This window comes from Nyctereutes procyonoides, unplaced genomic scaffold (assembly GCF_905146905.1).
Source record: "Nyctereutes procyonoides isolate TBG_1078 unplaced genomic scaffold, NYPRO_anot_genome, whole genome shotgun sequence".
Taxonomy (NCBI): domain Eukaryota; kingdom Metazoa; phylum Chordata; class Mammalia; order Carnivora; family Canidae; genus Nyctereutes; species Nyctereutes procyonoides.
In genome coordinates, this window is record NW_026575049.1 from 12,912,818 (window position 1) to 12,924,191 (window position 11,374).

Genomic DNA, 11,374 nt, shown 5'->3' on the forward strand with positions numbered 1-11,374 from the left:
TGAAAGAAATAAACCTCACACATGGCATCTAGAGAAAGAGAAACAGAGAAGTGCAAACAAGCCCTAAGCCAGATGGCAGGTACTCTGATCTCTGATCCTGCCCTTGGCAGAGAATCACCAGGAGACCAGAGGAAAGATAATGCCAAAGGCTTAGGCGCGGTAAAGGCAAGGCCACGCTCACACCTATGAATGAAGCGCAGTGTTCTCTCAACTTAAAGAGGTCATCTAGCACATCAATACTCACTGGCTCCCAAACTGGTTTAACTAGTCTTGGAGGCCTCCTGCTTATTGTGGATAGTAAAACTCTAGTAGGGACCTCAGTCTTATCTTTAACTTCCTTTGAAAATTGTAAAAACTTATCCCCCACCCCACCCCCCCAAAAAAAACTCAATAAGTCACCAATGTTGGTGTTGATCGGGTTATTTTACTCAGGGATTGGAGCAAACAGCAACAGCAGGTAGGAACTAGGGATGACCAGGCATTCGAGAAAGAGACAGGTCACCAAGCAGAAGCACTCAAACTTTGCCAGTTTCATATTCTAGGCTAAGTGAGTCCTCGTCATTCATTCCCTGGCATTTATTGGGCTCCTGTTCGATTCAAAGTGCTTGGCAACCAGAACCTTAAGCTTCATGATGCTCGCAAACACAGGAATACAATGGAGGCATTCTTCCTGTGTTAATAACAGCTAACCTTACGCCAAAAGGTCAGTTGAGCTCTAGTAAGAAAGCCAAAGTTTGCTGATGATTCCAGATATCTTCATTTCCATTCAGAATAACCCATGGTGAAATCTGCAGTATAATGATACACTGAGCTCCCTGCCTAGCAGATTGTATTTTTCCCCCCACATTTGAAACCAGAATACATTGGTTCTTCAATACTAACATAATGGTTTTAATGGTTAATCAACCATGTGCAAGAAAAATACATAAAAAGAATAATCCCTATTTGAGTTTGGCGAAAATTTCTACCATTTGCTTCACTAATATTTTGTGGTGAGGACTAAACTCCAGAAATTCTCTGTGGAACCTTCAGCTCGTTAGAACACACATCAGTTACCATATTGCCGCTAACAGTGTCGGAAAGACAGATCAATTGGAAATGCCTAGAAAATAGGGGATAACACCTGGGGTAAAACAAACATTAGAGTCAGATGGGCCCAGATTTGAGTTCCAGCTCAGCTGCCTAACAGCAGTGTCACCTCAGGCAAGTGATGTCCTCTTCCCAAGCCTCAGTGTCCTTACCTGTAAAACATGGATAAGAATTCTACTCGTAGGTTTGTGGTAAGCATCCCAGACTCGTGTCTGTGAGAGGGCTCAGGACAGCATCCAGCAGGAGCAGGCTTCCAATCAACGCCAGCCTCTCTGTCAGATTATGCTGATCTCTACTTGAAAGCAAAGTGAGAATCAAGCTCATCATAATTGGCTTTCTGGTAAACTGAGGTCATACAACAATCCCCTTTCCTCAATCACTGAGAGACCTGGATTCCCTTTCCTGCTTCAGTAAGCAAGCCTGGAGCAACGTATTTAGGGATTTTTTTCTTTGTTGTTGTTAACTGAGGACCCAGCAGTAATTATGTCTAGAATTAAATCCTGTCATCTACTAGGCATTTGACCTTGTGAGTTCTTTCTTTTTTTTTTTTTCTAACTTTTTTTGTGCCTCATTCCTCTGTCTTTAAAACCAGAACAGTGCTCGCTTTGGCAGCATATATACCAAAATTGGATCAATACAGAGAAGATTGGTGTGGCCCCTGTGCAAAGCTGACACACAAATTCATAAAATCTGAATACTAACAGTATCTAATTGTTTAGCTGTTAGGGTTATTGTATGGAAATACATATGTGTGGACATACATACACACGTGTGTGTGTACACACAGAGCTCAGTAACAGATAATCCTATGTGAGTTTGTAAGTATTTGCCATTAGGATTAACATTAATGTTCTGGACATTAAAAAAAATAGTGAAGCTAAAAGATTGAGAAGCTGTAGGGGAGTCCGTCATTTCACTGAAGAAATTGTAATTGAAGTATTATCATGTTCCAAGCACTGTTCTATTTCTGGTTACTCTCCTTCTGGGTGAGGGGAGAGACATATAAGCTGTACTTGCAGAATTATCTGCTTGGTTTTTAAAATTTAAATAAATCTCTGTTGTAAAGAAAGATTTGCTGTTTGCATCTTCCTCCTAAAATCTAAAGGTAGAAGAAAAACAACTTAGTCGGCTGGAATTTTTTTTCCTCAGTTGTATTCCCTCCGAGGTGTGTATGTCTTTGGTTAGTTCTGTGGGAGACCGCCCACCTCTCACCTCTCCCCTTAGATTCTGAGTGGAGGCTGCACCGTCCCTACTATGTCATATGTGATGAAGGCCCTCAAAGGAATCCTTACACTTGGAAGCTACGCTCAGATGTACTTCATGTGAAGGATCTGCCATCCTATTTAAGGCTAGAGGTAGCTATGAGCCAAGAAGAAACTTAGTTTTTAACCCAAAACCTAACTTACTATGACCGACTCACCATGCTGGAAGCACCCACTCCAGCTTATACTAACATCAGGAAAGTTAAGTCCTTAAAGAAGTTGTCACTTTGGTTAGTGGTTTTTGGTTTTGTCTTGTTTTGTTTTAAGGATGGGGAGAAGTAGAGATGAGGGAACTTAGGATATGTTTAACTGAAATTAGTATTTGAGACTTAAAACAGCTCTTTTTGCTAGAGATGATGAACAAAAAGTAAAATATGAAAATGGGTCCTGATTTCCCAATAACAGAACTTTCTGGACTTGTGCTTCTTTGGATGTAGGTTCTGGAGACTGTACGAGCCACCCTCTAAGGTTCTGCTGATAAAGGACCCCTTCATCTTCATCTGTCGTGTGGTAGCAGCAGGAGCATGGGTCCCACCTGCCTACCTGACAGCTGCTCACTTTCTGGTGACCTGAAATGTCACTTCCCAGAGTGCGGCCCCTTCCAGGACCCTGCCCAACACCATTTCCTCTCCTAGGCTGGAGGAGATTTCCAAGTTTGGGTTTAAACACATCAAAATATAAAAGAGCTAGTTACACCCTTCCATCAGGAAAAAGATTTTTATTTTCTTACGCTCACATAATGAATTAATCCAATTCAGTATTTTCCACAGAATAAGAAAGATTTGTCTGATTTTCTTTGCTGCAAATAACAAACTCCCTGAGAGAGAGAAGGGGGGGGGGAGTCATTTCTGGAGATCGCTGGTGAGGCACTTGCTCACAACAGCTAACGGGGGGCTTCAGTTGACCTGGAAGAGTGGAATTTGGGGGAAATTCTAACCACATACTAGTTACTGTGATCTCAGAATAAATTTTAGCATACTTGTTTTCAAAAACAGAAAAAGCCTGCTTTTTCCTTTATCATTCCTCCTTGAAAAGGTTGCATTAAATCAAAAGGGTACCTTAACATCCATGACATCCTAACATTGAAAAAAATGGCTACAGAATCTTCTTTACAGTCACAACAGAAACCAGATTGTGACTGTCCATTGATGTGCAAGGGGCTCCATGCAGAAAGGAAGGGAGAGGTAATACATATATTTTAAACAAGTGTATAGATTGAGCTTTTTTTTTAAGATTTTATGTATTTATTTATGAGAGACACACAAAGAGAGATAGAGGGAGAAGCAGGCTCCCTGTGGGGAGCCCATGTGGGACTGATCCCGGGACTCCAGGATCACAGCCCCAACTGAAGGCAGACGCTCTACCACTGAGCCACCCAGGCGTCTCCAAATTGGTTTTATTTTAGTAACTAGTCAATCCCAGTAAAGGAAGGACTACAAAAAACAACAGGAGTCAATGAACAAGGTCAGCAATTTAGAGGCTGTTTCTCTGGGACAGAAAAATCAGAGCAAATCCAATAAACATTTCAGTAACAAAACCTACACTACACGGTTGTCAACCTAATATAGGCCGTGGTGAGGGGAAAGGGGCGGGCAGGTGAAGAAAATCACATCAGTCCTACATCGTAGGGGAAGAAAGCCTTCCCCTTCTTCCCTTGTAGGTTCTTGGGCTGGCCTAATAATTAAATTGACATAATACAAATCAACAGGAGAAAAAGAAATTCGATATTGTATGCACTGGAGCCCCAAAGATGTGTGAGTCAAAAACGTGGCCAAAGCAGGCAGCTTTCATGACTTTCAAAGATACAATTATTCCTGAAGATTTGACAACACAGAGGAGTTTGGGTGTGGGGTAGCAAACTAATCAAGAAGTGACAAAGTTTGTCTATACAGTCTTCTTGGCCTTGATTTCTCTATCTCTGGTGATAAGGATGGCTTCTACCCTGCTGGGATACGAAGGATATCTTCCCATGAGAGATTGAGTTCCTACTTCCAGGGGGACAAAGAAGAAACAGTGTCATTCCCACACCAGCTGTTTAAGTAACTTTAATTCAAAATAATCAATATGCCAAAGTGGCATGTTTGGGGGTGGCCGATTCCCCTCAGTATTCTCTCCACAAATAAGACAAGAGTAACAGTTGGCTCTTAATATTGCTGTGTATATATACAGGATGCGGTCAGACCAGGGAGGGAAGAGCCTCTGGCTGCATGGAAAGAGGCCAGTGAAGGCCGTGCCAAAGAGGTGCCTAAGCCCACCACTGAAGCCACAGGAAGTCACTAGGCAGCTGAGAAGGAAAGGCTTTCCTGACAGGGGCCCATGAGAAAGTCTGCTCCATTTTTGGGAACCTAAATCAGAAGATGGTATCTAGCAAACGAGACAGGCCAGATCATCAAAGAATTTTGTGTTGGTTGTGTTTGGTCAGCAGTTTTTCTTCAGTCGGGAGAAACAAAATTTTGCCAGCTTATGCCAAAGAGAGCAGGGTCAAGGGGGAGACAATTAATTAAAGGGATGTGGGTAACATAATTTATTTATAATGTAATTTATTTATTTCCTTTTCAAGCAAAGGAAAACACTGAATAAGCATGTCTTCAAAAGAATCCAGGAGAGCAGAAGGAATCCACGTAATAGCTGCAGAAGGACAGTCTTCTTAGCGTGCCTCAATCTATGATACCCGTCAGCAACAGCTCGAAACAAACCACTTCCAACTACTTTCAATCCTTCCTTCTCTTTATTGAAAATTTCCAGGAGAAAATCGGCTCTGTTGGCCAGGAAAGCAGAGAACAGCAGTCCTACAAAGCCTGTGGGCACCGGGATCTGATTAGATCCCCAAACTAATATCAATTGTATGGCTTCCAGGAGAACTGAGGGTGGATATTCCACAGGCAGAAAGAGACCCGTGAGAGTCCTGCATGCTCTGTCAAGGGGTTTGGACTGTATCCTTCATGCAGAGGGAAGCCAATGGAGGATGTCGGGATGGAGAAGATCCATGCTTATGTTCTCTTTGGGAATGCAAGACACTGTGGAGCAGTAACAAATAAGACCATAAAATGAATGTCATATGGTTTTGCATCTAGGCTACAAGTGATATATAGAATCCTCATGACACTTACTGGCAGACAATATCACAGGATGTTAGAAACAGAAGTAAATTTAGAAATGATTTAGACAATCCAGTTTCATTTTATAGGTTAACTATAAAGAGGCTCAGCATCTGTGGCTTCTCTTGGGTCATGAGTCCACTAATCAGCATTCAGGACTTGGGACTAAGTTTCTTTAATCATCAACACCACCCTGTCAAGCTACTGAGCCCATTTTAAAGTATCTTTCCTTGCGGCACCTGGGTGGCTCAGTTGGTTAAGCGTCTGCCTTCAGCTCAGGTCATGATCCCGAGGTCTTGGGATGGAGCCCTGCATCAGGCTTCCTGGGCAGTGGGCAGTCTGCTTCTCTGTCTCCCTCTGCCTGCCCCTCTGCCTACTTGTGCTCTCTCTCTCTTTGTCAAATAAATAAATAAAATCATTAAAATAAATCAATAAAATAAAATACCTTTCTTCATGCAAGTATTGGGCTCTAACACGGATTCTGTGGTGCCTTTGATTATGTCTGTACATAATTATAGGGCATTTTTCTCATCGTCATTTAGAATGCTTAAGAAATAATGGTGTCTCCCACTCTCTCACTGCTTCATTAATTCAGTAAGAAACCAGTAAGTCTCAGGCACTGTACTAACTGAGGGCGCAGAGTAGTAACGATATTGCTGATAATGATAGGAATATGACGGCCCTCGTTCACATGGCACTTACTAGGTGCCAGACAATAATCTGCGTGCTTTTCACATAATAATTGACTTAATACTCACAAAAACTGGTAGGCTGGAGTGGGTAGTGATTGTTTATAGGCGCAGTATTTCTTTGGGGGGCAATAAGATGCTCGAAAATTAAATCGTGGGAATGGTTTCGCCAACTGTAAACACACTAGGAAATACTGACTTGTATACATTAAATGGGTGAATTTATGATGTGAATTAGATTTCAATAAAGCTGCCGTAAAAAAAAGAGAAGTAAAAGCCAAGAGGTAGATCATACAGAGAAGTCATTTGAGGCACAGAGAGGTTAACATCATTTGTCCAAGGTCACAAACCTATTAAGTGGCAGAGCCGGGATTCAAACACAGGCAGTCAGGTGCAGAGTCTCTATATCAAATAATATACAGTCCCTGACCTGAAAAATTCAGTCTGGGGCATCTTTACAAACGTGAGATGTAGAACTTTGCCCTTGTATCTAAACTATGCAGATCCATTAAACACATCCTTGGGGGGTTGGGGAGGAAGAGGAAATACACAAGGAAAGCCAACAGATGACAGAGCGGCAAATATCTGTAGATGTGTCATCACGTCTAAAGCCTGATTGTGCTCCTGACGGTGTAATCAGGAAAAAAGTATCCTAAAATAAGCTACCTTAGAAAAGAAGATGAAGAGGGTGGTCTCTCATTGTCCATTAGCATGACAAGCTCAAGTTGCCCTGTGTGTGTGTGTGCGTGTGAACGTGTGTGAGCATGTGAGGATTTGGGTACATGTGTGTCTGCTAGAAAAGTTCCCCTCCTGGAAGTCATGCCGGCCCTTCGTCGTATCTTCAGAACCTGGCGGGGCATATGGGAGATAAGGGGATGATGATAATGAATGCATGACTCTCAGCTCGTTAAAAATTAGCTTAAATTGATCTCCAGCTTCCTGGACTTCAGATTGGCTCAAATCAAGACCATGAGGAAAAAGTGCTACATGTGACTGGAGGTAGATGGTCGTTAAATGACTGTTAATTAGTCATTGGGCGAGTCCCTGGTGCTAAGTAGGTCACTGCTCCAAGCCTGTTATGGGTCTAGTTCCCACACAAAATCTTTTTCAAGACCACACACTCTAGTTGTCTTAAAAATGTAGGCAGAGAGCAACATGCCTAAGTTTTATTGTGACGACTGCGACACATACCTCACCCCTGACTCTCCATCTGTGAGAAAGACACTGCAGTGTAGAAAAGACACAAAGAGAATGTGAAAGACTACTATCAGAAATGGATGGAAGAGCAGGCTCAGAGCCCGATCGACAAAACAACCACAGCATTTCAACAGGGAAAGGTACCTCTTTCTCCGTTCTCTGCTCCCCTTCTTGCAGGGGCAATGATCCCACCTCCCTCCAGTCTCCTGGGTCCTCCTCGCCCTGGTATGATGCCAGCCCCCCATATGGGAGGCTCTCCCATGATGCCAATGATGAGCCCTCCTCCTCCTGGGATGATGCCAGTGGGACCTCCTCCTGAAATGAGGCCACCTATGGGAGGCCACATGCCAATGATGCCTGGGCCCCCAATGATGAGACCTCCTGCCTGTCCCATGATGGTGCCCACTCGGCCAGGAATGACTCGACCAGACAGATAAGGAGAGACAGGAACCTCTTTATATTCATTTTATATTACTTGTTCTACTTCACCAGGAGATCATGGTGCTGTGACTCTGGGTGTTTTCTAACAGCATGACAAGGAAGACTTGCTTCCCCTTCCTATCAAAGAAAGAATAGTTTTTGCAGGGGAGTAGTGGGACAAAAAAAAAAGGCAATTTTCATTTGTATTGTAAAATGTGAAAATAAAATTGTCAACTGTTTTAGTTAAAAAAAAAATGTAGGCAACTGGCTGTGAAAAGAACAGGTTAAGAGAAAATGGGTGGCTGAGCTCAAAATCATCCTGCAGAAAAAAAACTCACAGCAGGTTCCTAGTGATGGTGAGCTCGGGGCAAAGCACTTCCTTAACCAGTTCCTATTCAACCTGTTACTACACCCAAAATGCAGCAAGCAGAAGTAGAAGATACCTCAACTGGGATGCAGTGCCCCCTTTTCAGACTTTTGAGCAAGTCCTAAGAGCGTTAATGCTCAAGCACTCTGCTAACTGGTGGATAACTAAGCTATGACCTCTTGTGCTGAAGGAGTTCACAGAATTGGTGCTTCTACCTCCTCAAAATTTTTAGAATTTCTGTATCATTATTCAGCTGAATATCCTTCCCATTGGGTAACAAACGATGAACATGGCACTTACCAGGCCCCAAACGGGTCCGCTCTCGTCTGTGAAAACCCCAAAGAGCTACATGATGACTACGAAGGTAGATTTTCTCCCTAGAGTGCAAACAAACAAACAAAAAATTCTACTTGTCATTGAAATGACAGAGAAGATACATTTTAAATAAGGTAGTAAATACCAAATAATTTATATCTAGCTTTCCGATATTTGAAGAAAAAAGGTACCCTCTCGGATCTAATTCCTCCATCTGCCACAAACTTCACATGTCCTTCTCATAGGTAACTTATCGTAGGTATTGCAGGCAGGAGAACCACGTGGTCAAGAGCTAGAATGTCTATATAATGGATTGTCCAAGCCAGAGCACTACTGAGAGTGAATAAAGTCACAATAATTACATCGGGACAACAGAAGTAACCCGGGACCATCCCCGGCAAACTGAGACATACTGTCACCCTATTAAAAGCTTGTGCTCTGATGTCAGAATTTGATGGTGTGCAGCGAGGAACGAGCGAAGGCTTTGGAAAGGACCATAAGCTTAGCACCCAAGTGGGGGTGCTAAGAATGGGCCCCAAAGAGATTGGGAATAGGACAGCCCAAGAAAACGTTCTTATGGCACTCGGAAAGAAATAACCAGAGGCCAGCCTAGGGTGGTGGCAATAAAAAGGGAAGACCTGTATGAGAGAGCAGGCCACTAATGAAGTCAGACAGGTTGTAATACCAGCCCAAGTATTCGAAAATACTAAAGACATCCCAAGGGACTTGATAGGTAAACGTCAGGCATAGGAGAGCACTTGATAATAGGAAACCCCAACAGAGCTCTGATTTCAGGGCAAAAGCTATTTGCTTCCTATCTGTTCTCATACTTCCCGCCCTTGTCAGTGCCAGGCTCCCAGGGGCGCGCTTCATTCCAAGGAGAGCGGGAGCCCTCCCCAGACCGCTTGCCACTGCGCAGGGCATAGAGGTAGGCCAAGAGTTTCCTTCCCTGGTAGGGTAATAAAATGCCACCAACAATTGCTCCAGACACCACTTGGTGGCACCAGTACCCTGAAATGATTGAAACGCAACCTGCTATTTTGATGTTAAACTGGAAACCTTGGACCCATGACAGGTCATTAGCCAACCCTCATGTTCAATGTTTTCCATGATGATCTGACTTCTTCCAGAACTTTCACATCCTCCTTTATCTCAATCTATGGAAATCCTAAAAACTAGAAGATGAGAACACTTTATTTGAATGATCTCTTATTATTTCAAAAATTCCTTTATATGTATAAACATATAATTTGCATAAATGTGACCACCTCTTTCATACCACACTTTTCTTATGTTAGCCTTTTCCTTCTTCGTTGCTTTTCCTCACCTACCACCACCATAATTCCTCCTGCCCCTTCTGGACAGCCCATCTGAACAACCCTATTATGTATCCATCCACATTTGTTTCCATCACCATATAACCTCATACAAATGTGTGTATAGAAAAAAGAGATACAGGGAGAGATAAACGTATACCTATAAAAGTTTTCTTGATCAAGGATTTAGAAAATGGACTCATAAACTATACTCCTCTATGCATCTGGCTATTCTCCCTCCACTTTATCTGTGGCAATCCCTCTAAGCAACCAGTATTGCTCCAATTCACTTTTTTGCAGAGGTAGTTATGCAATATCCCATGGTATAGACATACATTAATTTATTCAACAACAGCTTCCTATTAAAGAGTATTCACTTGGTTTCAATTTCATGTTGTTGTTTCGCTACAACAAACAATGCTGCTGTAGAAACCCTGTGTTTATAACCCATGTAGTAGTGCTCCTGTCTCCATGAGTTAAATTTCCAACAGGGCAATGCTAGATTGAAGGGTAAGTATATACTTTCAATTTTAAGAAAAATGTTGCTAGATTTGCATCCCCAAAAAGCTCTTTAAAATCCCCATTTCCACCAGCAAAATATGAATGACCGTACCCTTTTCCTCACGTCCGCTAGCAATGTGTATTGTTGCTTCTTTCTCCTGTCAACTGGATGGATATAAAGTGACAACATTAATTAACTTTTTGCTTTCCCAACTAGTTGTGATTTTGAGCATCTTTCCAGGTGTTTTAGCCATTTTGATCTGATTCTTCACAGTCTTTGCCCCAAGCAAGGATATTTTAAAGGGATTTTTGCTTAGTAAAGAAGCTAGAAAAATATTGCTAAAATAATAGGGAAAAATAGGTTTTATCATGATCACTATTATTTATATTTGATATCATACACTAAAAGCACTTGGGTGCTCTGTTCAGCAGCACATACTAGAATTAGAACAATACAGGGAAGATTAGCACGGCCTCCGCACAAGGATGATATGCAAATTTGTAAAGCGTTTCATATTTTGAAAATACACTCATACATGCATACATAAAAGCACTGGGGTGCCAGAAAATAATCTTGTGAGTTCCATTCAATTCTGGAATGTCTACAGAAGATTCATTATTTTTCTCTTCATCAGGAACTCTCACTGTTAGTGCTCTGTTGCTCATTGGACACTGTATTGTTGTATATGTTTAAGTAGGACTTGGGATTAAATAGAACCAGTCCCATTTATTTGAGTGTCATTCAAAATACTTGCCTTTTTTTTTAAAAGAACAAAAATCAGTAGGGAAAGAAATTGTATTTTTAAGCTTCTAAGAAGATTTTATAAACAACGGAGCCCAGAGAACAAAAAAAGTCATAAAATGGCTTGACAGTGTCCTTTTAAGTGAACATATGTGAGTTTATGCATCCATATGTGTTCACATATGTCCTACATATGCACAGCCAGCTGCTAACCAACCAGATTGTTCAATGTGTATGTTTACTGTAAAACAAGCCGAAAGTGTTTGGTCTCTTTGTTAGAGAAACAGCTCATAATTTCAAGTATACAAACGTCAGTTGTTTCTCATTTCTTTTTTTTTTTTTCCAAGCCAAATGAGCTGTTGATGCCCAATTTGGCAG

General features: G+C 41.9%; 1 non-coding gene and 2 pseudogenes across 1 annotated transcript; all 3 read left to right on the forward strand.

The window, feature by feature from the left end:
- Nucleotides 1–1,685: 1,685 nt before the first annotated feature.
- Nucleotides 1,686–1,805, forward strand: LOC129512278 (U6 spliceosomal RNA; annotated as a pseudogene).
- Nucleotides 1,806–7,293: 5,488 nt separating this feature from the next.
- On the forward strand, nucleotides 7,294–7,772 carry LOC129511281 (U1 small nuclear ribonucleoprotein C-like; annotated as a pseudogene).
- Nucleotides 7,773–10,672: 2,900 nt separating this feature from the next.
- Nucleotides 10,673–10,775, forward strand: LOC129512270 (U6 spliceosomal RNA). Its single transcript, XR_008665007.1, has one exon. It is a non-coding gene; the product is annotated as a U6 spliceosomal RNA (small nuclear RNA).
- The last annotated feature ends 599 nt before the right edge of the window (nucleotides 10,776–11,374 follow it).